The 11065-nt window shown below is 31.7% G+C and overlaps 1 non-coding gene across 1 annotated transcript; it reads left to right on the top strand.

The window, feature by feature from the left end:
- The first annotated feature begins 470 nt into the window (after positions 1-470).
- Positions 471-634, top strand: LOC113197114 (U1 spliceosomal RNA). Its single transcript, XR_003302652.2, has one exon. It is a non-coding gene; the product is annotated as a U1 spliceosomal RNA (small nuclear RNA).
- Positions 635-11065: the final 10431 nt, after the last annotated feature.

The following is an 11065-nucleotide window of genomic DNA, read 5'->3' as shown; positions in this document are numbered from 1 at the left end:
TCTTAAACCTTGCTTTAAGTTATAGGGAAAACCTAAACACAAGTTACTGAGGAAATATAAAGATATTTTATTAATCACTATGCTTTCTTAAAGTGAAAGAGCACTGAACCACTATGTCAGTGGTTCCTATTTGGTTCACTAATCCTGGAGAAAAATTTAGTTTAAGAAAAAACAGTACTTTTGAAGCACAGGGGAAAAGACTGAACACAAAGAAAATGCACAAAGAAATGACAATAAAGACATATGATCCATGGAAAGACAACAGTCACGGAAAGTAATTTGCAGTTTTATTCATGTCAATTTAATGCAATATTGGGTCATTATTATCAATATACTGTAAGTTTATAGGCACACATAGTTTGCTGCTCCTGTAAACGTGATCCTACATGAAGGATGCTAAGTTTAAATATTCTTCATTAAAGACAGGTAATTATCTCTGTTGATTATGTTGCTTAAGAACTTCTAACCTAATAATTACCTGACAGGGGAGATATCATGATCACAAAGGTGGTTTTCCCAGGGCAAGGCTTATCCATTGCACTCAAGATGTGCTGACCCCTGTGATTTCCCCAAATGTGAGAAATTCGACTGTATAATTTGTGGTAGTGGGGGACTGAGTTCACACCCTCACCTGAAAGAAAAAAAAAAGAACTTTAAACCTAAATGTGAATTCCAGAGATCAATAGGTTTGGAGTTATTCAGTGATCCTTATTTAATATTCAGTAAGTGATTATTTCTATATGTTTATAAATAAATATAATGATACTGTTATAAAGTTGATATAGTGTCCACATTCTCCTCTTTCTTGTGTAGATTAATGATATTCAAAAGGAAATTATATCATTCCATCACTCAATGTCAAGTACTTAATAAAAGATTCACAAGTATATTTCACTTTATCTTCATAACAACACTATGAGATAGGTCTTACTATCTTCATACTATAGATGAAGAAACTGAGGTCAGGACAAAATTATGCAACTTGTTGGGGTTACATAGATAGCCTTTGGCCATAACTGATTTAAAATCTCAGGTGTTTTAGATATCACATTATATTACCTCTTAATCAAAAAATAAAAACAATAATTAGAATAACAATAAACAAAAAATATAAAACATGAGAACATCCTGGCTTGTACCAAAATCTACATGAGACAGCAGGAGAATGGGATTCTATATAGTGTCTTAGCACTTATTTTTCCTCAGTATTCTTCAGTGTTCTGGATTATAGAAATAAACACAGAGATTTGGGCTGAAGATAAAAGGGAACACAGAAGTCTGTGTTCTCATGACTCCTCCAGTAGTTACGTAAATCAAGAATAATGCCAATGAAATCCAGGGGAAACTTTTCAATGACAAAGGATATCTAAATATTAGAAAAAACATGCCTCCAAATGTATATATTAAATCAATTCCTATTTACATGCTGTATAGGATCATATTTTACTATTGAATGTCTTTTAATAAGATCTATTTCTACCAGATATATAATTAATGATGATAGCTAATAAGAACCTGCAATGTGTTTAGCATTTAGTCCTCAGAGCAAGTGTGAAAGAATGTATTTGAAACTTTTTTAACCAAACTGTAAGTGAAATAAAATTATTTTTGGTTAAAGTGACATTGAATGGGCAGACTCATATTTGTGACAAATTCCTAGGATTTCATACAGAAGTAAATGGAAATTATAAATGTCAGTGACTTAGGTAGTATTATTACTTACATCTTGTTTATAATCATGTATTATTTCTTATCCAGTCACTTTTAAAAATATTTTCTTAATCAGTTTGCTTCTAAAAAATATTTTGGGGTCCCAATAACATAACTACCTTGGAAGTTTTGCTTCCAGAGTTTTCTAGAAATGTGTCCATTGGCCTTACAGATTTCCCATCAGTAACTCTAGAAACCCCATTCTTCTGACATGTCCATTCCTTTCATTAAAAGAGAATAATTGATATCACCTTGAAAAATTCTTCCATGTATAGAAGATAAATAGAAAAAAAATAGATTTTTGTAGTGTTTTATCTGCATGTTATTTAAATGATAAAATAGTAGAGGATAGGAAAGGTAGCAGAATACAACAGTCACTAGTATGGCAATATGTAAAAACGTGGATGTGTAACCCATGTGATTTTGCAATCTGTATACGGGGTAAAAATGGGAGTTCATAACCCACTTGAATCAAATGGATGAAATATGATATGTCAAGAGCTTTGTAATGTTTTAAACAACCAATAATAAAATAAAATAAATGATAAAATATATAATTCTGACACTCTCAATACTGTGTTAATTTTATACCTCCATACCCCTTCCAATGAGTGGGCATATCAGACAATACTGCTACTGTTAAATCCTGTCTAAAAGTTTGTAAAATCACAACAACAAATGGAAGTGCTTCTGGGCTGGGGTTGTGGTTCTGTGGTAGAGCACTCGCCTAGCCTGAGTGGGGAATGGGTTCGATCCTGAACACCATATAAAAATAAAATAAAGATATTGTGTCCACCTATAGCTAAAAATATATTTAAAAAATGGAAGTGGTTCCTGTAGTAATCTTAATTGAAGATTAGGAAAATGAATCTATTACAATTATTTTAAATTTCTTTTTCTTGCTCTCCAGCTCTTGATCTCATTCTTTTTAAGGAGGTTAATTTTGTAATTGTTTACTAGTGGATTAGTGTGCCAAGCAGCTACCTGACATCTAAATATCTTCAAAGGGAATTTAATCAGAAAAAATAAACTGTCCTCATGAATTTCAAGTGAAGTTTTACCAACATACTCACTACCTTACAATCAGGTTGCAATAGAAAAAAAAATGCTGTGTTTTAAAAAATAGAGGGTCTAAATTTGGATTCTGGTTTTCCAATATGGAAATTCCACTGTCCTTCAAAATTCTTCCTGATACTCAAAATTTCCTCATTTGTAGAATCAAGAAAATATCTTGCTTTCCCATATTCCTAAATTGAAGTGAATATCATTTGAAATTCATGATATAAAAATGTATTTAAAACAGCTAAGTAAAGTACTAGATTAAGGAACTGTTATTAAATTAGAGGGAAATCTATATGAGATAGTAAAAGCTGTCAATCTTTTATTTTAAGGCAATAAAATAATTGTCAATAGGTTTAAACCTTAATAACTTAATAGTTCTTAGTATTTAAGACCAGTTTATAATTAACATTTTACTTGTAAAAGGAGATGTTTAATGTTGTTAAGATATTTCTTCTTCTATTAAACAATCTAAATTCCAGCAGTTTAACACAGTATCATACACTTGCCACATGTGGCTATTTACTTTAAAACTAAAGTTTAAAATGAAATTTATCCCTTATTTGTACTAGAAATATTTCTACTGCCCGACAGTCACAGTGGTTATTGGCTACCATATTTTATGGTACTGATCCAAAACATTTCTATTGTCACAACATACTAATGAAACAGGACAACTACACAAAAGTACTATTTGAATTAGATCTCAAAAAATACATGAGTTTATAAGCCAAAGAACTCATGTGCATATGTAAGCATAAGGATGTATGTCTATGTTCAAAGGATGGTATTCTATTAGACACTACTAGTGTTAGTCTAAGTAATCTCCATTCCCATAAAACCTTGCTTATAGCTTGGTGCAGTGGTGCCCGCCTATAATACCAGTGGCTTGGGAGGCTGAGGCAGGAGGATCACGAGGTCATAAGCCAGCCTCAGAAAAAGTGAGGTGCTAAGCAACTCAGTGAGACTTAATCTCTAAATAAAATACAAAATAGGGCTGGGGACATCGCTCAGTAGTCAAGTGCCTGTGAGTTCAATCCCTGGTACCAAAAATAACAACAAGAAAACCCTTGCTTATATTTTTATCTAAACAAAAGTCTTACTCACAGATATTACAATGTTAAAATGTAATGGAGATCTAATTGAGGAATTTTGCTTTAAATAAAATGATGTATTAAGGAGTAAAATTTAATGGCAACACATAAAGAAATGATCAATTTCATATGTTTTATTCCTGCACAATTTTTAAACTTAAATTGAAACTAAATCATAGTCCACAGGAGTTACATAGAATATCAGTGATCACCAGTTCAAAATTCCCATTTTGTAAAAGAATTTCATTAAAACTCATAAAAGAGGAAAGTCTTGCTCTGAAAGTTTGGATTTTAGGTAATAAAAACTTTTATGATCTTACTTATAAGTCGGGAAATTAAAATATTTGAGTTTCACTTCATATTTTGATATCAATTAGTATGATCTTTATTATACTTATATTTCTCCATGAATATAAAGATATAGTTAGTTATTAGATATATCATAAATGTGCTTTCTCTGGGGTACTGAATGGTAGAGTCTCTGTGCTATATGAGCCATTTTTACTGTTCTTTAAATATACAAAGGGGCTGAAATTTTTGACAAGATATATTGAAACTGAATAGCAATTTGAAAATTTATCCATTCATTTAAAAAATTAGAATAATTGGAATAGAAAAATGTGAGAAATCTGCACCCTATTTCTACAAGTACAAAATGTATCTTCAAAACCCAGGTAAAAATCCAAATTTGACATCACCCAAGAATTTAACACACTTTTATTGAAGATCTACAATGTTTTAGCACAATGCTAGATTCTAGGTACATATACCTACTATATAATTTCATTAAAGTCTAATGGTAAGTTTATACTGTGAAAAGTTTAATGAAATATTCACTAAGAAGTATGAATTTATTAAGAACACTATGGTAGGACTAGGGTTGTAGCTCAGTCACAGAGCACTTGCCTATCATGTGTGAAGCAATATAATACAATGTGTTATTTTGGAGGAATATACAAGGATCAGTGCAAACCTAGAGAAAAGTTAATCTAATTACTAGCTCTCTTTCTATGCTCCTATAATGGCATATGACTTATCTCAGCTATTATTTTTTTTTTGCATTCTTCACTGCTCAATGATTATTTGTTTATGCAGTTATCTACTTTAAACTCTCATAAACAACTGAAAGACAAGTACACAACATTAAACCAAGTAGTCTGGTACACAGAGTGGGTTTTTCATAAATTTCATCTGAATAATTTTAATGGAAAATAAGAATAAGCTAGGTAAAGTACAATACACTTTTGATTATTAATGAGTTTTCTTTGCCTTCTGTTGATTTTTGAAAATAAACAAGACATTAAATATATATTTGGTATTTTCAATAGTCCATTGGAATATTTTATTAATGCTACTTTTGGTTTGGAGTATCTTACATTTCTTTGAAAGGATGATAACCCTGTAAATAGGTTTTAGGCTTCTTGAAGTAAGACTGTTACCAACCATATGTTTCTCTTTCTGTCATGTCAATAGAGAGCCAGTTGCCAAGGCAACTGAGTTATGTAGAATGTTACGGAACAACATTTGTTGACAGTTTCCAGTCAGATTACTGCCCAGCCAGGCTGTTAGAAGAAAAGACAGTGCACGTTCTATTTTGATAGTTTAAAAAAAAAATAAACGTACTCCTGGGTCTTAGTCAAACATATTCCCTATCAAAATGTCCTTGCTATAGCAATCCACTTATATTTGGGGGGGGCATATAAAAATAAACATGTTTTTTTTTTTTTTTTTTTTTTTGTCCCGTAAAGGAAGATTTCTCTGGATAAATGATGGCATATGATGTACAAAGATTTACTTATGATAAAGAGTGTTAAGAAAGTGACTTCTTAGTTTTTGTCTCATTCAAACAATTCCCTTGTATAAGAGTGATGCTTTGGGTAAGAATGGCAGAATGGCATAAAAGGTAGTTACTGATAATTATAGTTCTCTGCTAGCTGGCACATATTTTTTTTAAATTATAATATAGGAGATATTACAGAATTTACTTAATTTTTGTCTCTTATAATTTATTTTTGACTAAAATGAATACTGTTTCCCCAAGAATGAGAGAGAGAGAGAGAGAGAGAGAGAGAGAAATGTAATTACCACCTTAGTGCCCTTATATATTTTATTTTGCAGACCAAGGTGAGTTACATGATCATTTGAGTTATGATCAATGATGTCTGAATTTGTATATCAAAACTGACCATCTAATTAGAATTATTTGCACTGCAAAGGCAATGAATAATATAAGCTTAATGGACAGTCCCAATTGAACTTACTTTATTGCATAAAAAGCTTTACAGTTCAGACTATGAAAAAAAAACTGGGACAACACAAGCAATATGAAATGTGGGTATAAAGTTTTCAAACACTCTTAAAAGAAATAGACAAAGCTAACTGAAGAAAATAGTGATACCATTGTCTCATGATTCTAATCAAGACTTTTCCTTATCCAACTAATTGGGCCCCAGACACACCCCAAGAAGACCCAGAAGAAACACCCTTGGTGTGAACTAATGATTCATTTGACATCTGTAATGTGTATAAGCTTGTTTACTCCTCCCTGAATGGCAATGTATGAATTTATCAAGTATCTCTTCCAAATCCCATCAACTTCCTCCAGCCCTGTTTTCCAATGGTGATATGCATGAAAGCTTTCAGAAAGAAGCTCTAAACAATATTTCTCAAAGTTAGTGTCAGAATGTCCTTGAATTTGGATGGAATAAAGACACATGCTCATTTTCATTAACCTTTCAGTGAAATTGGGCATTTCCTTCAGTTAATGAATGTTTATAACAATCCAAACTGGTATTATCAGAACTTCACTTGGTTGCCAAAAAACATACCTATTATTATAAAACATTCCAGTAATCATAAATATCACCAAAATCATTATACCCATCATTATTTTTAAATTATGGTAGTTATCAAAGCCATCGCTAGATATTTTTATTTCATGGGTTAATAATGAAGTGCATATATTATCATAATATATGCTTATTTCATAAAGTATTTTAATAACTACATTTCAATATATTTACTTTTTATTTATTTTCTTTGTGCCCCCTTGCATTTTAGTTCCTGCACTTTAAAATATATCCTCTAAAGGAATCTGTAAGCTTTTCCAATCTGGCAAAGGAAATTGTGTAATGACAAGAACCTGTGCTGCACATGAAGAGGAAAAAATCAGTGAATTTTTTTCTTCATAACTTAAGTATTCACTGTCTATGTTAGGGAAACTACTTTGCTCTTAAAATAAACTAAAATTTTCTGTGTCAATGGAAAAGAAGAAAAGTAATTCCTAAAAGTACAGATTCCTGGGACAAACCCTAGACCTATTGAATCAGAAGGAATGTCCTGGTAATTGGTACTTCAACAAGCACAAATCTGTGATTTTACTTCAAGAAAAAATGATGAAGACTAAACTAAAGGAATTGTGAAGCACTGCAAAAAGAATTTGAGTGAAAGGTCTAACAAGTATGTGACTAGGATTTTGAACCAGAATAAACAGCCTTGCTCTCATAGCCAAAGAGGATTGCAGACTTTGAGGAATGGTTGGCAAAGTATGGGTTCTCAGATCATCAGCAGCAGCACCTGAACTTGTACCTCAACCTTTCACCTTCCCTCAGTAAATGATCACATGACATGAATAATTAAACCCCAATTGACATTCTTTAATAGTGGAATCCACCAATTTGTGCTTCAAAAAACCCACCAAGTGATTCTGATTCAGTTACATATTTGAAAATAGGTGGATGTAATAATGAACTTTGTACCATGTTAGAGTTTTATCTTTTTTCCAGTGTGGCAATAATTAGCATTTAAACTATTTGCACATTGATCCACAATAGTAAACATTGTGATTACACTGTGATTTAGTACACACACACACACACACACACACACACACACACACAAACACACACACCTCTACATGTATATGTATAAATACATATGTATATATGTGTATAAATTTATATATATAATTGAGATAAATATCTCTTAAAAGTTATCTACTCCTACTATGCATGAATATTCTGAAATATTCTGTTCCACTTTTTGAACTGATGGCAGTGACCAAATATATTGAATTTATTAACCCTTAAAGGTTCAATATTCTAGTTTGAAAATTATTGTAGTAGGTAATGGAGAACCACTAAAACATATTAGACAAAAGAGTGAAAGGACTACATTTGCATTTTATAAGCTACCATCTTTGAGGAGCAGGAATTGAATGTGGAGGTGGGGACAAAATTTAGAAACAAAGAGTTCAATTAGGAGGCTATTGCAATAATTCTAGGAAGAGATGATGGTCTGACTATAATAGCAGCAGTTGGAATGTAAAGAAATGCACATGTTTGAGAAATATTTAAAGATCAGGAAGGCATTCTTTATTCATCCCATGTGATCTCATAGTGGGAAATGGGGAGCAGACAAAGATGTCTCTGAGGTACCCCTCTGCCTTCAAAAAACAGATATATAATGATGATCCACTTTTTCCCCTTCTGTTTCATCCTGAAATATCAGAACTCCAGTGAAGGTTGATTAAAGCTTGGAGTTTGCCAATATTCTGAAGGAATGGTTTCCTAAAATTATAGGACTATTCACTCCTCAATGTTGTGAGAGTGGCTTGATTCTATCCCTGATTTTATCACTTGATTCTATGACTCACTTATTTAGTTCTTCTAGTTTCCATCATCTGATCTCAGTCTTCTATTTCTAGCATGCCTAGAGATGAGGTGATCTTATATCAAACTTGTTTTGAGAAGCATTTATGACAACTACAAAGATAAGTCAAGTTGCCATATTTTGCATTCAAGACTTTCTGCAATCTAAATTTATATCACTTATTTTTATTGCTGCTTTGTATAACCTTAATGTCAATGAGTGTTATGGCATACACCTGTAATCCCAATGGCTCAGGAGGCTAAGGCAGGATAATCACAAGTTCAAAGCAATGCCCTGAGCAACAGAAAAAGACTCTGTCTCGAAGTAAAAAATAAATAGAGGCCAGGGATTTTGCTCAGTGGTTAAGCACCTCTGGGTTAATATGACACTATCCAGTACCAAACAACAAGAACAAACAAAAAACAAAACAAACAACAACAACAAAAAAGTTCTGAGTACCAAAGTAACAAAGTAAATGGCTTATTTCTTCATCATCTGTGGAATATATTTTACTGATTCACACAGCTGCATGTTTTTAATTGCATGGTTTTCTATATATTTCCTCCCATAGTCATCCAAGCTAAAGGCAAAATTCAAGACCTATATGCACAAAAAGTCCCATAGTGACCTCTTTCTCTTTTGAAGAAATATACTGCCTACTGTGACTATTACTATTTTTAGCATACAGCTACAAAACAACTTGAACATTCATTTAACTTTTTGATATGACTGGAAGCCACAAGATCAGGTTTCTCATATGATTCTTTCATGGAATGATTGTATGATTTAGGGAAGTCAAAATTCCAAATGTATATGCATTTTCCATGTGGAAGCAATATTTAATAAGATATGTCTAGTTACTTTACATTTTATTATTATTTGTTTATATTCCTATCATTCCTGTTTTGGCCTATGAAAAGATGGAGATACACATAAAGATGCAGATATAGGCACAATACACATACACATAAAAGAGTAAATAAATCACAGAATGTAAACACACTGGTAAAAGAAATATTGAAATAAAATGGAGACAAGAATAAAGCTAAGAAAAACATACCCCAGTGTATTCTTTGCCCTTATAATTGGGGGACTATCAGTTTAGCTCTAATACTCAATGAGCAATGATAGTAAACAGAGAAACTCGATCAAATACACAGTGGAAAGAAATAAAACCCATATCTCAAGAAAGATGAAAACCCTCAGTACTAAAATCAAGATAATAACTTTTCCAGAGGGTTTTGGTTATATACTGGGTGTCAGTAGCATACTTGTAGTAAACAGAGTGATGAGTTTGATAACGAGTTTTCTTATAGTGCTCCTCAGTGTAGACACATGGAATATCCATGAAGAAAAAATTTGAAAAAGTTATATTTATTGCTAGGGGTAGAGTTAAAAGGGGGAAAAGAATGGATTGGTTTTTACTGATAAATTAAAGGCAGATAGATCTCACTGTTTTGGAATCCAATTAGATTTCAGAAACTCTAAACCTAAAAATGAATGGATTTATTTTATATCCTTTAGACACCCCTCAATAAATAGTTTACTCAGCTAGACTGGAATAGCAGTGAATGTGAGATTCTGTTTTCCCTGTATCAATCATGGTTTAGGGTTCTCCAAAAACACAGAGTCAATAGGAAACACACACACACACACACACACACACACACACACACAGATATCTATTTTTCTATTTATATATTGATCTGTATATCTCTATTTATTTAGTGTACAATGTAGCTTTAATGGAACACGACAGTAATATAAACAAATAATTATAAATACACTCTCAAAATTCTACACAATAAAATTCACAGCAAAATACAATTTTAAAAACTGAGCAAAAACGTCTTTAGTCTTTAGTATCTACTCTAATATGTATATTTGGAGAAATTGAGACTATGATTTTCTGAATTTTCGGGATAACTGTGTATCTGTCTGTCTATCTATATATCTAATATATATATATCAATCAGAGAGCAGGTCAATATTCAGAAAAATCAGAAAGGAGCTGCTAATGCAGTCTTTTCTAACTTTTTATTCACTTCTATTTTTCCTTAAACACTGTGACAAAAAGAAACATACCATAAAATTTACTATTTAAAAATTTTTAAGAAACAACAAAATTTATCACCTTTTTAAAAATTAAACTTATTTTAACTGGTACATAAAAAAATAAACATTATACATATTAATGGGGTTGCATGATATTTTGATCCATGTGTATATTTTGTAATGTTTAAATAAAATTAAACATATCTATCTCCCCAAATATTTATCATTTCTTTATGGTAAAAACCTACAAAATCTTTTCTTCACAGCTTTTTGAAATTTACAGCACATTAGTGTTATCTATAGTCACCCTGCTGTGCACCAGAATTCTTAACCTTATATAACTCTAATTAGTATATATGGGTCATCCTTTTCTCATCCCTCCTTCCCTGCTACTCTCCCAGCCTTCTGCTAACCACCATTCTACTTTCAACTTACATAGAATCAAATTGTTTTTATTCAACATATGAGTGAGATCATGGGTACTTGTCTTTCTGAGC

This window comes from Urocitellus parryii, chromosome X (assembly GCF_045843805.1).
Source record: "Urocitellus parryii isolate mUroPar1 chromosome X, mUroPar1.hap1, whole genome shotgun sequence".
NCBI lineage: Eukaryota > Metazoa > Chordata > Mammalia > Rodentia > Sciuridae > Urocitellus > Urocitellus parryii.
This window is presented reverse-complemented; position numbering and strand designations above follow the sequence as displayed.